This window comes from Rhinopithecus roxellana, chromosome 1, assembly GCF_007565055.1.
Source record: "Rhinopithecus roxellana isolate Shanxi Qingling chromosome 1, ASM756505v1, whole genome shotgun sequence".
Classification (NCBI taxonomy): Eukaryota; Metazoa; Chordata; class Mammalia; order Primates; family Cercopithecidae; genus Rhinopithecus; species Rhinopithecus roxellana.
The window spans coordinates 143,149,251-143,174,336 of record NC_044549.1 but is presented as its reverse complement, the minus strand read 5'-3'; the positions used below and the strand labels follow the sequence as shown (position 1 = coordinate 143,174,336).

Genomic DNA, 25,086 nt, shown 5'->3' with positions numbered 1-25,086 from the left:
AATTTTATGTCTTCTTCTTTCTGTAAATCTTCTATGCTCTTTGATGTGACTCCTTATTGATCGGGAAAGAAAGTCTACCTCAAGTGGGGGTACGGGTCAGCAAACACAGCTTCTGAGCTCAAAGACCATCATTTAAAATAAAAATAGAGATTATTTTGTTACTGACTAGGATAACTACATATGTTTATTTTTTCTGTCAAACACATAGCAATTAGGTCAAATTGAAATTATTTTCATTAAATCTCACATAATTTTTGCAATACAGTATTGAACTTGCCTATATTAATTAGCTGAGTACAAGTCCATTTCTTACAAAATAAATATATTAGGCCAAGGCCTATAACCCCATCTCCATTTTATAATTATCTATGCTTAGTTAGCAAGGACTGAATTCATTGTCTTAGGCTTTTTTTTTAGGTGCATTCTTATGCATTAGGTAGCTATTTGTTCTGCTGGATAATTTCTATTAATTAAAGTTGATAATCCCAAAAAATGAAGCCCAGTACATTCATCTCTTGAGTCATTATCTCCTTCTTTAAGTTTTGGATAATAAACTCATCTGCTTCTTTGAAATGTCTCATGACTCAGCTGTTCAGAGAGATTGTCCATCTAAAGCAGAATGCATGAAATAATCAGACTCCTTTTCCACCTCATGGTGAAAGAGAACATTCTTTGTTTGCTTAGAAATGCTATCTAGAGATGAAATTATACATCTAATATTTTATGACCTGCCAAGTTACATAATGAAAAAAATCATTCAGGATTACTGTTTTTTGTTTGTTTGTTTGTTTGTTTTTGTCATGTTATAGTCTAATACTTATTGTTAAACAATGAAACAGGTTAACACTACCATTTGGCTTTAATGTTTGACTACTGAAAAGCTAACTGTTGATCAAATTTGTTTTTTAATTGTGGTTCCCTGGGCCACTCACACATATGCATTGAAACAATTTATTAGTGTAAAGATTAATTGTGGTAATTTTATTGTCTTGGGATTAGATGAAGAGACCTTCAAAAACTCCTTTTGATGAAACAAGTAATAAATTGTAGAAGCAACTAGTTCTGTGGTTCAATATTTATATGTCTGTGCTAGAAGCTTTACATAAATTTGAAAACTTTTTGTAGGTTTTGCAGAGTGAAAATATGCCAATACTTCAGGCACACTTACAAGCCCATCTTGTGTTCAGTCTGATTGACTATGTCCAGCAAAGTTTGATTTCTCCAGAAGGACCATTATGGTTTATTGGCTTAATGAAGCAAATTGGAAAAAGTTTTGTGCAGCACCTTTTCTGTGCTCTGGGTGCTTTATAAAATTGCAGAGTATGTTTCAGTTTTAAACAATTCCCAATGATAGGTTTATTTCCAGTGTGGCAAAACAGGACCTGAGAAAATAACTATGAGTATCTTGCACACACGCAGACACATGCATGCACACTAGTTCTAACACCTTCTGTAGAAGGTGTTAACTGCCTCAGAGTACCCTCCAAGCAATAGTGAACAGAGTACTAATTTCCTTCTTTGTAAATTTTCCAGGATATCATGATCAACCTAATTGTGTGGAGAATGGTTTTGGAGTCTGCTGATTAATATTTTATTATACAGGAGCTCTCTAAAAGAGAAATTTGTCCCTTATGCTGATTCTTTCTCAAAATGAAGATTTTCACAGGAAGACCATTAGTGCCAGACACTGAAGAATTCTAGTTTTCTTTATTAAAAACAGTGTATAAAAAATTTTAAAGAATTCTTCATTTACAGAAGGAAAATAAGAGAACAATGTATGGGCCTGTTTAGTGTTTAGGTGGAGTAGAAGAGATGAATCTGGAAAATGTTTGAATGTCCGTTCGGCAAACATGAATAGGAGTAGAATTCTGTCTTTTTTTGGGACAGAGTTTCACTCTTGTCACCCAGGCTGGAGTGCAGTGGCGTGATCCTGGCTCTCTTCAGCCTCTGCCTCCTGGGTTCAAGCAATTCTGCCTCAGCCTCTCAAATAGCTGAGATTACAGGTGCGCCCCACTATGCCCAGCTAAGGTGTTTTGGGTTTTTTTTTTTTTTTTTTTTTTTTTTTTTTGGTGTTTTTAGTAGAGACAGGGTTTCACCATGTTGGCCAGACTGGTCCCAAGCTCCTGACTGCAGGTGATCCGCGTGCCTCGGCCTCCCGAAGTGCTGGGATTATAAGCGTGAGCCACTGCACCCGGCCTGTCCTCTCTTTTTAAGAGACAAGATCTTGCTCTGTTGCCCACGCTGGAGTAGCTGTGGCAAGATCATAACTCACTGTAGCCTTTAACTCCTAGGCTTAACCACTACTGCTGCCTCAATTTCCCGAGTAGCTCTGACTGCAGGCACACACCACCACACCCAACTAATTAATTTAATTTAATTTTTTTTTTGAAATAAGGGGTCTTGCTATATTGCCCAGGCTGGTCTCAAACTTCTGGGCTCAAGTGATTCTCCTGTCTCAGACTCCTAAAGTGCTGGGATTACAGGCGTGATCCCCTGTGCCTGGCCTGTCCTCTCTTATTGATGATTATGGTTTAAAAACACTGATTCTTAAGTTCTCATTAGTAGCCAAAATAATATGTTTAAAAAGATACTTTATTCTAATATTTTATAAATTTCCTTTTATAGTGTATATTAAATAATTATGATCTGGTACTATTTAAGAGCCTCATATGTTCACTATTCCCTGAAAAAGTGAATAAAGTTTCTAGGTCTACTTATGAAGTTTATGGAAACATTTAACTTGAATTATGTGGCTAGGAACACAAGTAGAAGTGTATTGTTAAAAGATAATTTAAAAATAAAATTACAGTACGTACAAATATAAAATGGACATATGCCCAAGACTTTTACTCATTAATTAATGAGATAACCAGTAAGATGTTACAATTAATTCAGATGTATTTAAAGATATATGTGAGCAATAAGGAAAGCTGAAATGAATGTACAAATACATGCAAAACTGCTGTGTCCACAAGGCAATAAAGAATTGCATTCCTCAGGACTCAGTCCATTTGCATTTCTACAGAGGAGTAATTTGCATTATTATCAGTTTTCTACTATTTACAGGGTTATAAAATCGCTCAAAGACAATGGAAGGCAGAGGTAACCAATAAAGACGTACTAGACAGTACATCCAGCAGAGCTTTTGCACTTCTCAAAGCATTTCCCATTTTTTCCTGATGGTATTAATGCTGTTCACATTGCTGTCTTTCTACAAGCTTGTTCTTTAAGCAAAAGCCGGAAGATTTTTCTATTACTTTTTATGAGTAAATATCTGAGAAAAATAATTTAGTTAGACCCCAAGTAATAATTTAGGCCACCTATTAAAAACTATGATTCCAAGGTGAATAGAATATGCTTTCTGTCATCTGAGACCATTTCTCTTATTTCAAGCAACAATGTCTGGCATGATATGTGCTATAAGTAATTTATAAAGTATTGAGTGAGTGTGGCAGAAATTTTGGCTTGAGAGGATTAGAGAGGGTGACTTTTAGTGATGTTAAGCATTTTACATCATTGCACATGAACAAAGACCTTTTCGTATCATTGCACATGAACAAAGACCTTTTCGTATCATTCACATCTGATTCTCCTCATGCCTAACAGTTGGAACTGAAGAGAAACTTTCCTCTCTGTGAGAGAAAACTGATGAGTGTGCTGTGCTTCATCTTATTCATATGCATGACCTTTTCTTTTGTTTTGAGACAAGGTCTCATTTTGTCATCCAGGGTGGAGTGCAATGGCATGATCATGGCTCATTGCAGCTTTGACCTCCCAGGCTTAATTGTTCTTCGTGCCTCAGCCTTCAGAGTAGCTGGGACTACAGGCATGTGCCATCATGCCTGGCCAATTTTTGTATTTTTTTGTAGAGATGGGATTTTGCCATGTTGCCCAGTCTGGTCTCGAACTCCTGGGTTCAAGCCATCTGCCCACCTAGGCCTCCCAAAGTGCTGGGATTACAGGTACGAGCTACTGTGCCTGGCCCATATATATGAACTTCTAACAAAAAAATTGAAGAGACCCTAAGTGGAGAATATGCTAATTCAAAATATCATATTCTGGAGATGTAGAAAAAAACTATAATTGAAAAATGAATAAAAAATATTTAAATTTTAGGGGTAGGAGATGGAAAGCCCAATTTGAAGAAAGCAGTGTGCAAACCTGGGGTCAGACAAGTACAGGAGAATACGTTGAGTGTATCCTGAGTTAGTTTAGTAAAATTAAAGAGTTATTTAAAATAGATTTTAGGATGTTACTGTAATTATTGATTTCATAAGAATATATTATATTTTTCTTGCTCTACAGAGTTTTACCTTGCATGTTAATATCAAAATTTATTACAGCAAACTTTGTTCATAACCTTTTATTGAAACAAGGTTTGAAAGTTTCTTTGTTCATTTTCCTGAGCTCAAGGACTTACAAGGTAGGACATATAATAAGTGAATCCTGTCCTACTCATCACTAGTGGCAGATGTTTCCCCAAGATATGTTATTAGTAATAATAATAATTATAATTAAAAAGACTTCTGCTCTATTAAGTGTGCTTCTGAGGAACACTCTTTTATTTTAAAGCATAAAGCATTGTCCTATTCAGCAGAAGCCAAATCTAATACAGGCTGGTAAAATGTCCTGTATACAGTTGTTTGGGATCTCTTTGTGTGGTATGTGGTAAATCACCAAAATGGAATAAAGATAGCTCAGAAATTAATATTGGCTTTTGCTAAACTAGTGACAAACTTTAAAAATGATGAATTAAATGTGCTAATTAATTGGTACTCTTGCTTTTTAAAAATTATGCAGTGATAATTTATTGATTATTGGCTGACCATTATATAGAGATTAGGTCTTATTTCTCATCCTGCTATTTCCTACCTTTGCAACTTTCTTCTTGATGAGAAAGGGGCATCACTCCTAAATAACATTTTTTTTTAAAACATTGCATATTCAAATTTAAAGAATAGAGTACAAGATTAAAGTGTAAAATTTTTATAATCAGAGCTTTATTGGAAAGTTTAGTGTGTATAGGCATTGTAGATGTGGCTGTAGAATTTATGGACTCAGTTAAAAATTGTCACCTGATAAAAATGAAGTTAACAATCCATTCAAATGATGAGATTTGCATCTACAGATATATTACCACCTAAAAGCTGAGATTGCATGTATTGCTGATGGACTCCTAGAAATGAATCAGGCATCTTTTAAATCTCAGTAAAATGATTATGTTTTCTTCCAGATACTATCTAAAATATCACCAATATAAGATTCCTCATCAATCACTTCTCAACCTTTTGACTAAGATCAAGTGTAGTATCTATCTTTATCAGTTTAATATCTGAGATTGCCTTTATCGGAGGACAATATATTTAATGGATTTTTGGAACAAAGAGAAGGAATAGGAGCTTGTTCTGTCCACTCCATGCATTGACCTGGTATTGCAGGACCTCCAGAAACACTGCCCCCTCCCCTCCCACACACATAAATTCTCACCAATCTTGAGGGAATGTTAAAATAAGATGTGCTTTGATTGGCTGATAATAAGGCGTATTAGAAATGAAAGAACTGTAAAGAAGTAATTTATCTTCAAATTGGGAAGCCACTTCTAGCTAGTGGATCTAAGTGTTTGGCAACATATTTTGTAGCATAAAACTAACTTAATACTTGATTTTAGACTCAGGAGTCATGCATTGGGTTCCATGTTGCCTCTTGTTAATCATCTACTTTTGGAAACATTGCTGAACTCCATTCTCTTTCCTCATCTTTGAAATTAGGTTAATCACATCACAGGATAGTTGTGAGTAATAAATAAAATCATCTATTCTCATGCCTGACACACAATAAGTGCTTAATAAGTATTTATTGACATTGCCTCTTGCTAGAATCTGGTTGGAATGATACATGAAACAACTTTGTTCCTTTGCCATGATACTTTAATACACATTCTTATCTGTGTCACCACAGTAGAGGAGTGCCACTTCCTATCACAGGGGAACCGATACTTGTGTCAGCAGTTGCTGAATAACACTAGAAAGTCTAGGTGAAATAGTAAAAAATACAGAGATGAATAGTTTAAGAAAAGCCTCTTAACTGATTCTGGTATAATTCCCTTTAATTAAATAATTGCCTTAACATAATTATGATCTTTTCTGAAGTATTTTGATGACAAGAAGGTGGCCTGTGAATGAAATGTACAATTTTTTGACTCCAGAATTATTAAAGTATAAATTGCTAAACTATAATTGTGGATTATAAACTGATCACTGATCATCTTCAGATGAGTGATTAAAGATTCAAACCTGTAGATCTGAACACCCACAGCATCAAGGTGAAGTTGCTGGGGAACTGATGATTCTCTCACACTTCTTTATCTACATTTCTGTCCAGAAATGGACTGTCCTCTTCCCTCAGAAATCCTAGCTGTCTAATCAAGCAGCCATTTCAAGCCAGAGACAGTCTTGGACACACTACACAGGTCTGACGACTAAGTGACAGCCCATCAGTGGAACGAGATGCCTTTTCTTGAAGGCTACTTACTGATTTCAAGCAAAAAAAGGGAAAAGTTCAATGAGAGAAAACAAACTTCTAACTATGTTGTTCTTTTTGGACACATTGTATATGCTGAAAAGTTAATGCTGTTTTTAAAGTTAATTCATGATAATTGAACCGAAGTGCTCTGAAAGTGCTGTTAGAGTCTATTTATGAACCCAGTGCCCTCTTTGTCAATTCAGTAAAAGCACCGTTCAGTAAAAGAAAGGAGAGAGAGATGGCTGCATGGTGTGCACTTAGCCATATGTGCGTCCTTTCTCTGTAAAGTATCTGTTTTTCTAAGTGCTTTTTTTTTCTTTTCTTTTAATCTGTCTACCTCATTGAGTCAGCGGGGCTGCTAGTCCCATTATCACTCCACCTTGAGGACTGGGAAGGGCTGATAAATGTATTTTGCTCGTGATTCACCACAAATCACTTTTGTTGCTCTGAGGTGTAGGTCACTGTTGCAATTATAGGTCAGCAAGAGGAGAGCACGTGGGACAAGTGAATTAAATAAATAAACTACTGTTTGATGATCACATTGACAAATATTTTTAAACAAATATAATGGACAGTCTTTGTTAGCACATGGAGTATATTAATCGTTTCCATGAGTGCTGTTGGGAGTGAGTCTTTCATATGAAGAATCAGCAATTCCATTTTATAATGGCAAAAAGTTGGTAACACCTTTATCTTCAACAATAGCAGGTTAATTGAATTGAATTATGCTTTATTAAAATGATAAAATACTAAGACACTTAAATGGTGATGTAAAATATTATTTAATTACATGGAATATGGTCTCTGATAAATTAAGTGGAAAAGGAGAGTACAAGATCATATTATATATTTTGTTTCAAAAAAGTATTTCTCTATGTGGAAGGATTACCAGGATATCCATATGATATTAACAGTAATTTTTTGGTAATGAGATTTAAAATTTTTCTTATTAGTTTGTTCTCTCTCTCTCTCTCTTTTTTTTTTTTTTTACTAAACATGAACTATAAGATACTGTAATAAAGTTATAAGAAAGTTGTTAAATAATTTTTTAAAAAGAGTATGTGCATGTCAAAGAAATCATGCTTGTGAACAAAAAGAAATTAGAAAGTATAAAAGGCTATTTCAGTATTTCTAATTAATTACCCAGCTATACTACATTGTTCCAAAGAACTGAACCTTTCGGAATCCTCTGAAAGTAAAACCATATTAAAGAAAGAAACGTAGAGTAACCATGAGCATGTAGTTTGAAAAAGATACAGAAATCTCAGCTATGTGTAATTCTTTAACAAAATAATTGAATCCATGATGGCCTCTCATTCTGAAAATGAAATAAGTATTTATTTGAAGCTAATGAATGAGAGTGTATTATTGTATGCAAAACTGTGCTTTAAAATGTTTTTAAACTGTGTTTAAATGTTTGTAATATAAAATGTTTATAATATAAAATATTTCATGTACTAACAGAAAATCACAGAAACAAATACAACATTAGCTTGTGGGGGGAGTTTGAAAGTTCCAGATGCTAGAATTGGCTGAGGCTCTTCGCAGCACCGTCCAAATAAAAGTGGATAGGCTGAGGGGTTTACACTGGTGATAATGGAAGGAACATGGAGTCAGAATGGCTTTCTATATACCTATTGGCTTGTGTGACCTCTTTGGGCCTTGGTTTTTTAATCTTCAAATGAGAGAAAATAATACATACCTATTAAAGTTGTTAAATAAAAAGCATATTTAAAGTGCCTAGGAAAATGCTTGCCAAATAGCAGTGATTCAATGAATATTAGCTCTGTACTTGAATTTGGAGTCTCCCTTGGTGACTCAAATTTAATTACTAAAAACACTAATGGCTTCAAAAGTAGACATTTAAGAGAGTGAATTCACAGCAGGGAGAAAAACTTGAGCAGTTATTCTTTCACAGAACTCCATGAACAGGTCTTGGGATATTTTATTCAATTTAAAACCAAAGGGCTATGGAACAGTGAGTTTTCAAATTTCTATCATTTGTTTGGGTTCATATTTGACTTTGATAAGTTCACCAATATGGATTCTTTTAGCTACAGAACAAGTTGGATTTTCATCATAGAAACTTCATATTCAGTAGATTAACTTGATTGGCAGCCATTCTAAGGGAGAGATTCAGAAACAGAATAACAAGTCTGTGGCAGTTTAAGACTGAACTACTGAATGAGGAAATTAGGATGGAATTTCGTCATGATGACATCTATTAGACTTCCATGATCATTATCTCAAGAAAAAAAAAAATCATGGCTCTATTCAAGAGAATAATTGTTGTAGAGGAAAGGAAGTGCTAAAACAGTTTTATGAAATTACATTCTGAGGTGTTGTACAAAATAGTACTCTCTCTGAAATGTAATTTGCCTTTCAACTATTCAGAAGAGTCTGAATGGTGACTGTTGCCTGAGTTTTTATCCAAAAGTTCAGTGATGGAGCAGCATCTGGGCCTAGCCCCATCTCTAGTGGCACATCCTGAGTGACTAAGACATAGACGTGAAAGGCTTATCTGGGGTTTTGGGGATCCAGTGGTTCCATTCAGCTTACAAAAGCAGAATCCTATTGGTTTTCAGTCTTCTTTGAGTTTGTTTTGTTTTTAAATCATTGCATCCTGCCGGGCGCGGTGGCTCACACCTGTAATCCTAGCACTTTGGGAGGCCGAGGTGGGAGAATCACCTGTCAGGAGTTCAAGAGCAGCCTGGGCAACATGACAAAACCCCATCTCTACTAAAAATACAAAAACTATCTAGGCGTGGTGGTGTGTGTCTGTAATTCCAGCTACTTGGGAGGCTGAGGCAGGAGAATCACCTGAGCCCAGGAGGCAGAGGTTGCAGTGAGCTGAGATCGTGCCATTGTACTCCAGCCCGGGCAACAAGAGCAAAACTCAATCTCAAAAAAGAAAAGAAAAAAAAAATCATTGCAGCCTAAATATCCTTTTACCTGTTTCTAAGTCAAAATAATTCTAAAGTGATCATTTCACTAGCTACAACAAAAATATTCTCCAAAGCTTTCAGGCTAAAACAAAGCAGTTCTGTGATTGTAAAAAAAACTTTAAACATCTGAATTTGGTTGGGGAAAAGAGCATGCTGTAGTATCTCTTCAGGATTGTAAAGCACATATAAATGGATGGTATTGGACATATGGAATTGTTCATTTTACAGAATACTTACTATCAGATGTTCTTAAATAACAGGATGAAGAACACATGCTTAATTAGCTCAATTGTCTATGGATAACTGTGTTGATGCTCAACTTTTCTTTCAGTTTCCAGTTTAGGATGCCATATAATGCTTGTACATTCTGCTTTAATAAAATCATCTAGCACCACTAAAATCCTGCCATAGTGCATCGAAATATTTCTACTCAGCAACACTATTATCACTTAAAGCTGCAGGCAGACCTTAAACTACAATTTCATGGGCTATATTTTGTGGACATTGTATTCTACAATTTCATTCAATCATGAACACATTTTCTCAATGCTTTTATTTGATAAAACATAAACTTTAATATTACATATAATAGTGTTAGTAATTCTTATGGTCATCTAATTATTGAATGACTGTTTTAGGTGTCATGAAGTCAAATGCTTATGATGTCAAAAGTAGGAAGAGGTGATAACTGTTTTGAAGTAGAAAATGTGCGCCTACCACTCAGCTCCTGAGGATGCTATGCAGCGACAGGGGCCTAATGCGTGCATGTACATTTGTTTCCCGTTGCTGCTATAATAGATTTCCACAACCTTGGTGGCTAAATAAAACAAAACACCAGTTTATTATCTCATAGTTCTCAAAAGTGAGAAGTGTGAAATGGGTCTTAGTGAGCTGAAGCGAAGGTGTTGGCAGGGCCACGTTCTTCCTGGAGGCTCTGAGGGAAAATCATTTCCTTACCTTGTACATCTTCTAGAGGTTGTCCATATTCGTTGGCTCTTGTACCCCTCATCTTCTAAGTCAAACATGGTGTATGCAGTCTTTGACCTTGCATCACCCTGACGCTGATTCTTCTGCCTCCCCCTTTCACATTTAAAGGACCCTTGTGCTATTACATTGGGCCTACCTGAGTAATCCAGGATAACCTCGTTATTTTAAAGTCAGTTTATTAGCAACCTTAATTCCTCTTTGCTATGTGTGTTAGCATTTTCTAAAGACACAGAACCAATAGGGTCTGTATAAATCTATATCAGAAGAGATTTATTATAGGAATTCTCTTACTCGGTTATGGAGGCTAAGAAATTCTCTTGTTTGCAAGCTGGAGAACCAGTAAAGCCAGGGTGTTATTCAGTTCAAATATGGAAGCCTCAGAATGAGGAGTTGATGGTGTAAATCCTGTCCCAAGTCTGAAAGCCCAAGAGGCAGGAGCACTGATGCTCAAGGGAAAGAGAGAATGGATGTCCCAGCTCAAACAAAGAGAGTGAACATGCCGGTTCCGCTTTTTTTGTTCTACTCAGTCCCTCAGTTTGTGGGATGATGCCCGTCCACATTGGTGAGGGCAATCTTCTTTGTTTAGGCCACTGATTAACTTACTGTCTTCCAGGAGAACCCTCACAGATGCAGCTAGAAATAATGTTTTACCAGCTATCTCAGTATCCCTTATCCCAGTCAAGTTGACACATACAATTTACCATAACACCATGTAACATACCATATTCACAGTTTCTGAAGATTAGGATGTGAATCACAGAATGTATTTCTATTTTTTGGAGAAGCTGGGATACCATATTTTAGGTGAAATCTCTGGATATTTAAATGTTTAACTTTATGAGATACATAGCATCTCAGTGAATCTGTTTTGGCCTATAGGCTGCCTGTTTATAGCCACCAGTATATTGCATGCCTGACTCTATGCAGAGTATCTGTGTTTTCTCACTCATGGTTTTTAAATCTAACTGAGAATGTAAACATTTAAAATTATCCATAAAACAATATTTTAACAACACAGTACAAGAAACATGATATGGGGCTTTGGGAATGATCCTTGTAGGGTGAAGCAAGATAGGTCCTAAAAAAAAATGATGGATTTGGATGAGCAAAACGGAATTTAGAAGACACGTAAAAAATGTGGTGGTTGGGTGGAACAAGACTGTCAGCAGCAAGGATGGGAAAGACGCGTGAGACATCATAAGTCTGTTCTTGCTGGGTTAAGAGGAATGAAATTGAAGATCATTTATCTGACAAAATGAACCAAGTAATACACAATTTTCAATGCTTTCTTTAGAGTTTAGCTTTATTTCCTGAAGCAATAAATTTTTGTGGTAAGTTCTTGAGCCAGAGAAATAGTTGCATATAAGATTAGATAGAAATGTTTTTTTAAGAATTATCACAACAGAGATGAAAGCACAAAGACCAGAAAGATGACTGTTTTGTTCTCCAGGTGTGCAATAATGAGAAAACTAGACTAGGGTTCTCAAGGTGGGTTGAAAATAATCTGAAAAGACATTTCAAAGAAAGAATCAGCAAGACATGATGAGTGACTGGCTGTGAGGAGTTAATAAGAAAAAAAAGATAATAAAAGTTGAGATATGGGTCTAGGAGCACAGAGGAATCATTGATTGAGGTTTATAGATTTGGGTGATTAATATCATTGAATTAAATGCATTTTTTTTCCAAGAGAAAAGTGCTTGAGGCCAAGAACCAAGCTTAAAGAGATGCCTACATTAGATCAATGGGAAAAAGGTAAGGGAATAAAAGCGGAAGGAAGAATGGAAACATCTTAACGCAGGGTTCCAACACCCAAAGGAAGGGGAAGTTTCAGGGTAGAGAAAGAAGGATTCCATGATGACAAATAACATGTTTTTGCAGTGTGAAAATTGCTTGACTGATACAGAACTAGAGAAGGATAAAGAAAACTTGTTTAAAAGAGTTTTTATTGGAATTTGAGGCAGAAGTGAAATGTTATTTAAGGGAAAAAGATGAATTTCATGATTTTGCAGGCTTGAAATGCTTAAAAGATAGAAATAAAGGCCAGTAGAATGATTAAATGCAATGTTCCTGAAGATGGAGTGGAATAGGCAGCTTTGAAGGGCCTATCAGGTCACAGTTTCATCAGTGAGATGTGCTCATTTTACTCCTTTGAGCCAGTGAACCTCTTTTCTACTTTATGACAATACTCTATTGACTACAACAGATTTTTATACTCTATTGACTACAACAGATTCTGACTGGCCTGACGTAAGCTAGGCCAATCAGAATCTCTCTCCTGGAAATTTCTTATTGGGCCTGAGAAATTTATTTATTTATGTGGGTGACATAAAATGTAGCCGTGTATACTCAGGCTCTGAATGCACTACGTGTATGCCCATCACAGCAATTAGAATAGCGGGAGAGGGAAAAAGCAAGAGGGGCATAAAGAAATCGGGCTGACAGACAAGAAAGGACAGAAAGAAGCAGACATTGCCCACATTCCTGCTGGCTGTCCTGTTTCTGCTCTGAGTTCCTTCTAAGGTTTCTCCCGTCTACTGGATTTCTGTCATTATCCCATTATCTTCCCTGTACATCTTCTTGGATTAAACAAGGTTGAAGTGATTCTCTTATTTTTAATCAAAAGAGTAATGAATAAGACACTAGAAAAAGTTAAATGAAGAATACTGGCTGACATTTTGAGGACACCTCTTCCTCAAGTAAGAAGACAATGGAGAGGACTGGCACAATGAATGATCTGGAAAACCGGAAAACCTAAAGTGGTACTTTGGAAGGCTCATGTTCTTCATGATTAGCACAATCCTCAGTGTAGAGGATGCTGCTTCTGAGAATGTCTCCTTAAACCACTACTCTGGCTGAAGTGCCCTTTCAATATGTTACTTCTAACATAATACTGTGAATATTCCTATCACGGCACTTATTATACTATATTTAAATTGTTGGTGAACTTATCTGGAGCAGACTCTACACTTTAAGCTGTATAGAGTCAGGGATTATGTATATTTGTTGAAATAATAATTCATATCTTCCCAGTGGAGACCAATACTTGTTCATTTTGCACAGTGTAAGCAAAGCCTCATTAAGTTAAAACAGCTCTTCCCTGAGAAGTTTAGAGTAGAAATTTAGAGTTGATCCTTGCAATGTCATAACAACATGCCTAAAGATTGTAAATATGTTGTTTAATCTGTTAGTACAATGATGAAATGTTTAAAGATGTATTTAGGGATTTATTTTGGGAAGTTGATGATTATGAAAAATAACTACTTAAAAAGCTATCTAAAATGTTACTACATGATCATGTTAGGGTTCTAGATCTAAGTATAAATATGGAAGGCAAGGAAAAAGATGGAAGTTTCCTAATGATTTATGATTGCTTTGGCAGAAATATTTTTAATAAAGAGTATAATGTACAGTTAGGGGAAAGTATGATAATAAAATCAAGGGAAGGAACATAGCCAGCTCATAAAATAGGTTGGGCACTTGACTAGTCTACACTAGTAGTTTCTAGCTCTTATAAGCTTTAGATCAAGAAGTTTATTCAAGCAGGTCTCCAAGCACATTGGTACAACAAGAGATATTCACTTCTTTTAATGGTCTCAAAGAAATAAGCATGTATTTCTTAACAATAAGGCCAGAGGCTTTTGATGGAAGAATGTGTAATAGTGATGTTACTATGGACATAATTCAAGTCTACTATAACATTTTTTTGGATTAAACTGTAAAATAAATGGCAAACTTAACCATTTTTCCAAGGCTTGACTATGCACTAGACACTATGCTACAGGCCTTAGACAATTTGTCATCTCAGAACTAATTTTAGCAGAATTGACTTAAGTGTTTGAAAATAATTTTGAAGATGTAAAGTTTTTGCTCCTTAAAATATGAACACATTTATTCATTTATACTCATATTGTGCTTTATCTTTAACCTACACAGAAAAGCAGCCAATGCGTAACAGGGAGGCCACCATGTCATTCAGGTCAGTGTTGACAGGTGTCAGATTGTCAGTCTTTCTTGGTCTTCCTGCACACACTCGAGCTATCTCAATCAATTCTTTCTCCTCATTGAAACCCATTCCATCATCTTCTGGACATATTGATCTTCAGTCATGCACATACTCATCATATTCTTCATGGTGTTTCTGCCTGCAGGCCTCTCCTTCTCATTATTTCTATATTGGTGACTCCGTCCTCACAGCTGATACCAATCATGCTTCTTACAAGTACATTTCAAAGGCATGGATTTTCTAGTGTTTCACTCACAGGAAAATAACACTGGTTTCTCTCCTTTGTGCCTGCAGTATAGATTCACTTAGCTTCTTTAATTTGACTGCTAGTCAAAATTTAAAAAAAAACTTTTATGAAATTTCATGCATTTTCAACCCCTCTACACATTCCCTTTTCACATTATACACAAGTGGAAAGAGAAGAGTTTCATGTAAAGAACACACAGAACAATTGTACCACATAAAAAAGAAAGAATCAATATTAATCATGACCTGCAGTCATACTACCTTTGGCTATGATCATCTCAGAGCTCCAGAGAGGGGCTCAGCTGGCTGCATTTTTTAAAGGAGGACCCTGTGGGAGAGCCAAGAGGTGATCAGAAACACTTCTGGGGATTCTGCTTGTGACACTTCATGCTGGCAGTTCTGCAAAACAGCCTTTCTTGAGAGATTATGTATGCTGACTGGATTGCTAGTAGAAATTCTCATAAGATTGGTACTAGTCTATCGTGATCAGGGTAGATTGATTCTGCCTTACCTATTGGATAGATTCTTTAAAACATTGGGTCTAACTAGATTCAAGAAAAAATAATAGCAACAACAACAATTAAACCTGATTGAAATGTTATGATGCAGCTGCTATGCAGCCTGCTTCATCTCATTAAATCCTCCAAAATGTAAATTAGCGTCTCTCCGCATATTATAGGTGAGGAAGTTGTGGCTTAGAAAATTAAGAATCATACTTCATCAATTTTGAGATGCACATTTTTCACATTTTAACACCTCTGAAATTGGACTGCTTCTTGATATTGATGTATCTTATGAAGATAACTGGCAGTTTTGTTTGATTTTTCTGAGTGTCAGAAAAAATACTAGTGTATCTTAAATTCAATGATGGTTTAGGTTTTACAAAATATGGTATCTTGTCCAAGGTCATCCAATTAACATGTGGCAGAACCGACTGGAAATCCCATGCTGTTTATCAAATGTTACACCTCCAAGAAAGGGAAACTAGAGACTAGGAGGTGCCGCAGCTCATTAGAGGTAGTATGTTCTTGAAGTGTTGACAATCTTTCCACTGGATGAGATGGCACTGACAAAAGATTTCTAAAGACCTTTCCTATTCTGGCCCCAGTTTTCAGGGAGAGCAATTATTCAGGCTACAGGGAGCTATCTCAGTGGCTAGAGGGAGAGAATAACCTTGGAAATTTCTTTCAGTTTTCAGTCCTTCTGATTCTCATGTTTGATATGAAGATAAACAGAGGAACTTTGAGCCTCTTTACATTCTCTTTGTTTTTAGAATCTTGTATTCTCTGAACTTTCTCTACACTGTCTTCTATAGTCCTTAGCAGTCCTTGAATATACAGGTTATCCTCCCAGGATTTATAACCTAATTAATCAATGACAAGGGCAGCCATCTCTTTGCTTAGGGACAGATAGTTTTCTGTTACATATTAGGAAATGTGTCTCGGAAGGCATTTTTCTGTCTTTACTTGCCATTCATATTGAGGAGTGAGAGTGAGAAAAGCAATAAATGTTTTTTCCTCTTCTGTTTCGTCATCCTTTGTATGGCTTCTCATGTTTCACTGCCTCTTGTTTTAGTAGCACCTCAGAATGCCTGCCAGTCTGTTTTTGAGACAGTTTATTGGCTGTGATACTAAGAAACATACAACTTATGTTTCTTAACTTTTTTCCTGCTGTATTTGCCTTTCCAAATTAATACCACAAATGACAACCATTTAAAAAGTGGAAACGTGTCAAGAGAGCTGAGGAAAAAATAATGTAATCCAGATTTCTGTGATATAATGTTAATGAAATATTTTGGTATGCTGAAACCTCAATTTAACATTGTCTTGATAAGTGAAACTGTCTTTAATGAGTATCTTTAAGTCACAAAAACTCTGGAAATGTTTCCAAAGATAATAAAACTTCCATAATACTGAACTTCATCTTGGGACAAAATGTATATATAATTCCAAATGTTTAATGCTCTTTCTTTCAAGGATCAATCTCACTTCAGTTATGATCTCAAAGTTCTTTTTGCCCTTTGATAAAGGTAAATGCTAATCTTGGGAATCTTCATATATATAACAGTGTAATTTCTCACAACATGGATAGTCTTAAGACCAGAAATTAGATACCAAATTCTATTACTCTTGTAACAGCTTTTTTTAATCACAAGAAATTTTTCTATAATTTTTGAATTGTTTTAGATTCATTGTATGCCTGGGATTTTTTTTAAATCCTGTCTGCTAAAAGAAAAAGGTCAGATTTCCATTTAAAAGGAGGTTTGTAAGTTTCCAAACAACAGAAGTTATTTCTTGATCCATTTTTCTCCTGCCCGAATTGTACTTTCTCATCACTTGTTTGCCATCCAGTTAATGTACATCCAGTTTTGTTTTCTCACCTCTGTTGAGAAATGTGATTGAGCAATTAGTTCAGTTTTATGCTATTATCTAATGCATTACACATATGTAATTGAAACAAAATGCTGCTGCATATAGACTTGTCTGAGTAGGTGCTTCAGTAATTTCTCAAAAAGAGTTGGTGTAAGCCTCATTCCTCCAGAAACAAAGGTCACTAGGTTCATCTGTGTAATTTTGTGAGACTAAGTGAAAAAAAAAATGTAAGCCTACACTTGAAGGTGAGAAAGTCAGTCTCCTCTTCCAATAGTTAATGGACAGGTGACTTCCAAGAGATTGCCACCTAGGGCACTAGACACCTGGATTTGGGGTGGACAAGAGTTGACTGCTGGCTGCATCATGGAACTGCCAGGCCACCTGACTGTGATGCTTGCCTAATCAGCCTTCCTGTGCCCACACTCAGGTCCCCCTTCTTCACCAGACCTAGATGCTGCCACCCTGTGTCTAGGGTAGTGGGCTGGAGGTGAGGCTGAGGGGGAGAAGAAAGAATTCATCTATGGGAGGCACTACATGTTGTGTGCCAGAACTCCAAGCTTCTGTTGCATACATACTCCATTGGCCCCTTGGACTTTACTTACAAAGCACAAACTCAATTTCAAGATGACCACAGAGGAGAATATTAAGCCCATTTGCCACTGCACTGGTTTCGAGCCCACAAAGCCATCCCTAAAGATAACCACTATTTCTGTTGTGAACCACATACTTCAAGTACAGTATTATTTGCCTAATGTTTCAAATAGTTATTTACAAACATTTTTGCCCACTAGATTATAATCTATGGAGCAGTGTGATAAAATGAGTGATATCTTTCTTGGAATTTTTGTTATAGTTTTATGGCTGCTGCACTGCAAATAATAGACTTATTAATTGGACAAGCACAGAAAATAAAAATATGTGACACAAGGAATATTAAACCGGATTTTCTAGTTTATTTAAATCAAGAAGGGTATACTTACATGTACCATTTGCAAATATCTGCTTGAATGTTATGTTGCTTTTCAGGTTTGATGGCACAGAAAGAATATAAGGAAGTTGATTATTGTCATCTGAGAGTGGTCCTGTGCTAATTGAGTGCTTTTCAACCCTTATTGCAGGTTGCAGTCACAATCATTTTGGAATTATTTTATAAACATTATGCATGGGCCCCTCACTGAGAAATTTTGATTTAATTGACAAGTAGGTGAGGGCCTGGTCACTAATGCTTTTCAAAAACTCATAGGAGAAAGGGGTATGAGGGGAGGGGTTGAAGCTCGTGTCAGTTTGGGTAGTCAACTGGAGTGTCTGCACATGGCTTCTCCATGGGGCTTGGGCTTCTCAGAGCCTGGCAGTTGGTTTCTGAGAAACAGTCTCCCAAGAGCAAATATTGCAAGAGGCCCAGGTAGAAGCTGTGAGGCTTCCTGTGACCTAGCCTTAGAAATTCCAAAACATTCCTTCTGTCACATTCTATTTGTCAAGCAAGTCACTAAGGCCAAGTCAGATACATCAACAGAGAAATTAAGTTCCACTTCTTGTTGGTGGAATGTCAGGATCATATTAGAGAAAAGCATGTGGGATGTAAAATATTGTTGCAGTTAACTTTGAAAAATACAATCTGCCACGAAGTGTTATAGCCCTTTAAAGTCATTTTAGGCAGAGCTACAATATTAAAGGGAAAAAAGTCAAGGAAATAGCACAAGATGGGGTTTGTTCTCATGTTTGAATTCACTAGCTAGGCTTTTAAGAGTTACCAGCCTGTGATTTCTAACTCTGATTGTAAAAAGTCTATTCATTTTTAAATTTTTTTTTATGGTAAAGTTACATTGCTGAGTTATAAGAAATGAAAGCAGTGCTAAATTAAATAGCAGAATCTCTTTGTGCTACTATATTTTCCTTCCCAGCTCTACTTCAATAAAGGTAATATATAAAATCTAGGATTTAGAAGAATAGTCAATTCAACTTCCTAACTTTATGTTTGTGTATTCAAAAATATGGAACACTGAAAAGCCTAAATTTTATCAAGTCTTACCTTGACTTGACCTCTTGGTAATTACTGCATCAATTAGGGTATTAATTCTTTGTTGAACTTGATTCATTACAACCACTAGGTTTATTTAGCAACAGGTATTCATCCACACCTGCCTGGCTTCATGTCTTTCCTGGGCATGGTAATGTTCTGGAACTTTGCAAAGGAAGACACATTTAGGTTCAGTCTTTAGAATCCCAGTGATATTGTTTTGATGCTACAAATGTTTACTCAAAGTTAGAAAACAGTAACAAAGTTTCTTCATTCAGCATATGTATAATATTTATTGAGCAACCTAAACTTATTTAGGCAACCTAAAATGAGTGTACAGTACATATAATATGCAGATATTTTATGTGACTCTAAGGAGTACTCATCTTTAGTGAGAGCACACTCAGCGGTACTAAATGAGGGATGCAGAAGCATCTGTGCCTTCATTTTATCATACAGAAATTTACACTTAACTCATATTTTCTTTCCAAGAACTATGAACTATAATTAGTAGTGGAATCCTTGGCGTAGATCACTAGGCCAGTCTTGAAGTATAAGTTGGCACTTTCATTTCAGTGGCAAAGATTCAACCATAAGGAAGAATCATGAAATTAAGTGTACTTGAAAGCAGTCGGAATTACTGATACAATGTAGAGGTGTTAATCTCTTACTATTCTGAACATTTCTTTTCTAAGAGGTTCTCCACTTACATTGCCACATGATCTTAATATTTTTATTTGCCTTTTTAAAAAGAAACATCAGTACTCCTCAGTTTCCCTTCATCTTGACATCTCTTTGACTTTTATAAATGCAAGGATGAAGACTTTCCTACTCCCCACTTTTCAGTGTGTTCCTAAGTTTAGGACCACTTCCTTCAATACTACTGAGTACTCACAGAAAAGAAGGTCCTTAGACCTACCATATAACTATAGAATCAGTAAAATGCTGACAAATCTGCATTTCAACAAGTTTCCCTGGTGATTCTCACAAGAATTTTGAGACTCGCTGCCCTAGAGTCTTGCTACCTTTCATGCAGTCTTAGGACCAGTAGATTGGACATCATTTGGGAGCTTGTTAGAAATGCAGAATTTCAGGCCCCACCCCACATCTACTGGATCAGAACCTGTATTTTAACAAAATGCCCCAGTGACTGGTATGCACTTAATGTATGAGACATGCTCATTTGGAGAGAAAGTTAAGTCCAAATTCCTAAACATGTCAAACATGGCTCAACATTTTTACTTCCTGTGTTTCTGGCTCCTCCTTCTGCCCCTACATGGGGGACATTCTACCTGAACCATTCCCATATGAAGATAAGCCTTTTAAAATTGCAGATATGCTACCAATTTTGAGCTACAAAATGGAAATTTCCTATGGCTCAACATAAATGTGTGCAGTTCCTTTTATTTAGAGTTACTATTTCATGGTTCCTTTTATCAAGGGTTACTATTTCATGATTTCTTGCCTTTGGACATGTTGAACTTCCGCTACAATGAGCTCTCTTCTCACTTGGTGTATCGTCATTCATTCTTGAAGACAAACCTTTTATAAAGCTTGCTTCACATATGTACATCTGAGATCCTGAAGAGTTTCTTTTGAGACAGGGTCTCGCTCTGTTGCCCAGGCTGTAGTGTAGTGGCGTGATCTCGGTTCACTGCAAGCTCTGCCTTCTGGGTTCATGCCATTCTCTTGCCTCAGCCTCCTGAGTAGCTGGGACTACAGGTGCCTGCCACCATGCCTGACTAATTTTTTGTGTTTTTAGTAGAGACGGGGTTTCACTGTGTTAGCTAGGATGGTCTCAATCTCCTGACCTCGTGATCCACCTGACTCGGCCTTCCAAAGTGCTGGGATTACAGGCGTGAGCCACCGTGCCTGGCCATATTTCACATTTTCCTATTTTAACTGTATTCTCTGACACAACAAATCTACTACTAATGATGGAAGCTTTCGTTATGATTTCCCTTATAATAATACCAAAAGAAAACAGAATAAAAATATATTTTCTAAATTTTAATATAAATAAAAGTGATATATAAGCACACTTACATCATGCAAATTGTGTGTTCCTACATTGCAGCTAATTATGGTCTTAGTTAACAAAATTATGTCTTTAAGGGAAATGTCCATGTTTCTGAGTTTTGAAGCCTATGGTATATTCTTTTTATGAAATGGTAGCTCTTCGTAAGATGACAATAAGCATCCCTACATTTACTAATTTTGTAACTATATTGTGTTGCTGCCTCTACTGATGTAGGAGAGGGTTGGCAGGTCACCCTTGATTTTATTCCAGAAGAAATAGGAAACTAGAGAACAGCTTTACATCTCAAGTTTTTCTGCTGCGATGTAACTATGACAAAGACCACAGCTTGGATAGGTTTCAGTTTGGCTAGGGAATGCATACTTCACATATGCTCTTTGACTTTGGCAATGTTATCTCTTAGGATTTTCCTTTTGGATGGTAGGTTTTTTTTTTTTTTTTCAGAGGAATATATTCTTCGTGAAAATGAGATCTTAATCTTTAACTCCAATACTGCAAAATCACACATATACTATATTTATGAAAAAAAAAAAAAAAACTATGAGAAATTTTCACTATATACAAAATACTAACAGATAAATTTATCCAAATTGCCTGGCCAGAGAATATCTGAACAATTCACATTATCCACTTCAATAAATAAAAACTCCTTTTATTATTTCTTTTCTGCTTACAAAAGTAATGTTTATTTCTTATACAAACTATAAATCCATCAGTGATATAGGAGAAAGTTCAAGCTCATAGTTATAATCATTGTAAATATTTTATCATATATTTCAGATTTATTTTTCTGCAAATACTGTGATATATATGTTATGATCTATATAAAGCATAAACAACTAGTACTAAAATGCACTGGAGGGAATCTACATGTTTCCAGAATAGAACTACAAAGCAGTTTTGATCAATGGTCATGCTATGTATTGGCCATAACATGCTCCTGAAGGGAAGAGAATGTACTAGTTTTCTCTTTGTGTTTTGCATGCATATAACTGTTATATTTTACTAATATATACCATGAGCAGTAAAATACTAGAAATCAATGTAGTATTAAATGAAATGCTTCCCCCAGTGTTTCATTTAATTCTATTATCTTTTTCTGAAATATTAAGAAGTTTTCATGTTTATCCTTATTCACGAACAAATAATTTGTATACTTTTTGAAAAATTATTAGCTATTTTTCTTGCTTATTGGGGAAGAAAAGTTGTAAATTGAGAACACTAATGCTCTAGTGTTGCTTCACAAATATTGTTTTGGCCGAGCGTGGTCGCTCTCGCCTGTAATCCCAGCACTTTGGGAGGCTGAGGTGGGGGGATTACAAGGCCAGGAGCTGGAGACCATCCTGGCTAACAAGGTGAAACCCCGTCTCTACTAAAAATACAAAAAATTAGCTGGGCGTGGTGGCGGGCGCCTGTAGTCCCAGCTACTTGGGAGGCTGAGGCGGGAGAATGGCATGAACCCAAAAGGTGGAGCTTGCAGTGATCTGAGATCTGGCCACTGCACTCCAGCCTGGACAACAGAACGAGACTCCATCAAAAAAAAAAAAAAAAAAAAAAAAAAAAGTTTCTAAGGAAAGAAATAGAAACTAATGTTTACTTTTTAGTGGGCTTTATTAAGCAAGAAACTATCACTTAGTCTTTTTCACTCTTATACTTTGAATTTAATTCTTTTTATCTTGAGTATAGCTTAATTTATTCACATTTGGGTGTTTTCCAATATTTATGAGTTTATATTCTGGTTGTTTAATTTTTTTTCAGTATTTTAAGTTACCACAAGTAAAAATCCCCAATCTTATTTCCTTTTCCAAGATATGTGTGACTTACAGAAAACCTGTTAAACTGACTTATGAATACAGCCACACACACACACACACACACACACACACACACACACACACACACACACATACCACGTTCTGGGTCAAGGCTTAAATATCACAATTGATCAAACTTAATGAGGATAAGGCATTTGAGACACTTGAATGGAGGATGCTATTCATAGTTCCAATGCTTATATGATAATTATGAAAGGGAGACCCAAATGCCCTTTATCTGTGAAATTATCTGAAGAAGGGGAAAATCAAGTTATTATCCTAGTATGATATTGTTCTTTAAGATGAGTCTTAAATTGGACTGTTCATATTAATTACCCTGGAAAACTTTTGAAATGTTATTCATCAGTAGCTTTGGACTAGATTTAAAGCTTGGATCAAGGTCAAGGATAAAATTACTTTGCCTATCAAGATTATTACCTTTGTGACTGGAATTTGAAAGACAGACACTAAGTATTTTTTCTTGAGATTCTTTGTGTTTTTATTCCATCTGTTTAAGAAACAAAAATGTAAACTTTTACCGCCTTTCTAGAACTATATGCTTTATATTCTGAAGTGTCAGAGGCAAAGTTCATCTGTCTTTACATGTACCTTTTACGTCTTAGTGGCTCAATTTATGAGACTATGAATGCAATAGTCATGTCCCTTGTAATCTTTGTGTAATTTGGGGATTAGAGACCACTGCAACACAGGATGTTTCATTGATGTCTTGATATCTGCCATGAAGAAGGGGTGTAGCTTTTTAAACATAATAAAAAGAGAGGACAAAACCTCTCTATTGAGAAGTTTTAAATTTAGAGTTATAATAGCTTAAATTTAAAAATTTAAACTTTAAATTTAAAGCTATAAATTTAGGAGACACCAAAGGATAGGCTTCATTGGCATCAGCTCTGCTGACATCACATCAGCAGAAAGAATAAAGAAAGAAGGAACCAGGTGAAGGACCAAGACTAAGGGCAGCCTGACACCTAAAGCTCTGACAGAAGAGGAAAGTTCAGCAAGGGCCACACAACTACAAATGCATTTTTCTCACTACTTGTTGTGGATGAGTTTAAAGATGGCTTTTCATTAAGCACTGAGACAGAAAAATTAGAAGATCATTCTGTCACAGAAACCAACAGGAAAAAATATTTCAATAAAGAGAAGATGGCCAACAGTATTGGCTGCTGCTGACTATGAGGGCTTGGTAAAAAGTAGGTTCAGTAGAGTGGAGGGAACTGAAATCTGATTACAGGAGAGTGAATGGGAGGCAATATAATGCAAATGCCAGGATAGAACACTCTTTTGATAGGTTTTATCGAGAAGGTGGAATAGAGAAGGGCAGTGGTCAAGAAGGAAGGATGAGAGGACTAGAGTACGTTTTCTAAAAAAGAGACCTTTGAACATGTTTTTATGCTAACAGAAAAATTCCAGCTTAAAAGGAAAACACACACACACACACACACACACACACACACACACAAAAAAAAAAAAAAAAAAAAACCAACAAAAAACGATGATGATGGATGGAGAGGAGATGATTTCAGCAGTAATATTCCCAAGAAGTGTTTGGGTAGAAAACATGAGCCCAGCTGAAGGGTTCAGACTTTCATCCAAGCAGGGCAAGATGTGTCTTCCACAGAAGGAAGGCAAAGAATGTGTGTACAAATTTAGAATGCCTAGCAGGTTTGATAATGAGAAAATGGAAATGTTCCTGCTCTTTTGCGTCTATATTTTCCCCATGAACTGTGAGACACTGAGAATGACAAGGGTGGTTGAGGAGGTGGGTGTGTTGGAAGGTAGAACAGAGAAGTACTAAAATGATGAATCCTACCTATCTTTTAGGGGTATGGTTTAAAGGAAATCTCTCAGGTTATCCCCAATGAACCATACTTAACAGATAAGGAAATATGGAATCATAGCAACCTATAAGAGTGCCCAATGTTAATGATAAAGAGTAAGCAATACTGTAGTGTTATTCTCTCAAGTCTGACTGATGCATTTCCATTGCTCCTTAGCAGAAGTAACTTTTTTTTTTTTTACTATATTTTAAGTTCTAGGGTACATGTGTACAACGTGCAGGTTTGTTACATATGTATGTATGTGCCATGTTGGTGTGCTGCACTCATTAACTCGTCATTTACA

At 36.1% G+C, this 25,086-nt stretch overlaps 1 non-coding gene across 1 annotated transcript; it reads left to right on the top strand.

The window, feature by feature from the left end:
* The first annotated feature begins 5,272 nt into the window (after positions 1–5,272).
* On the top strand, positions 5,273–5,463 carry LOC115892287. Its single transcript, XR_004052184.1, has one exon. It is a non-coding gene; the product is annotated as a U2 spliceosomal RNA (small nuclear RNA).
* Positions 5,464–25,086: the final 19,623 nt, after the last annotated feature.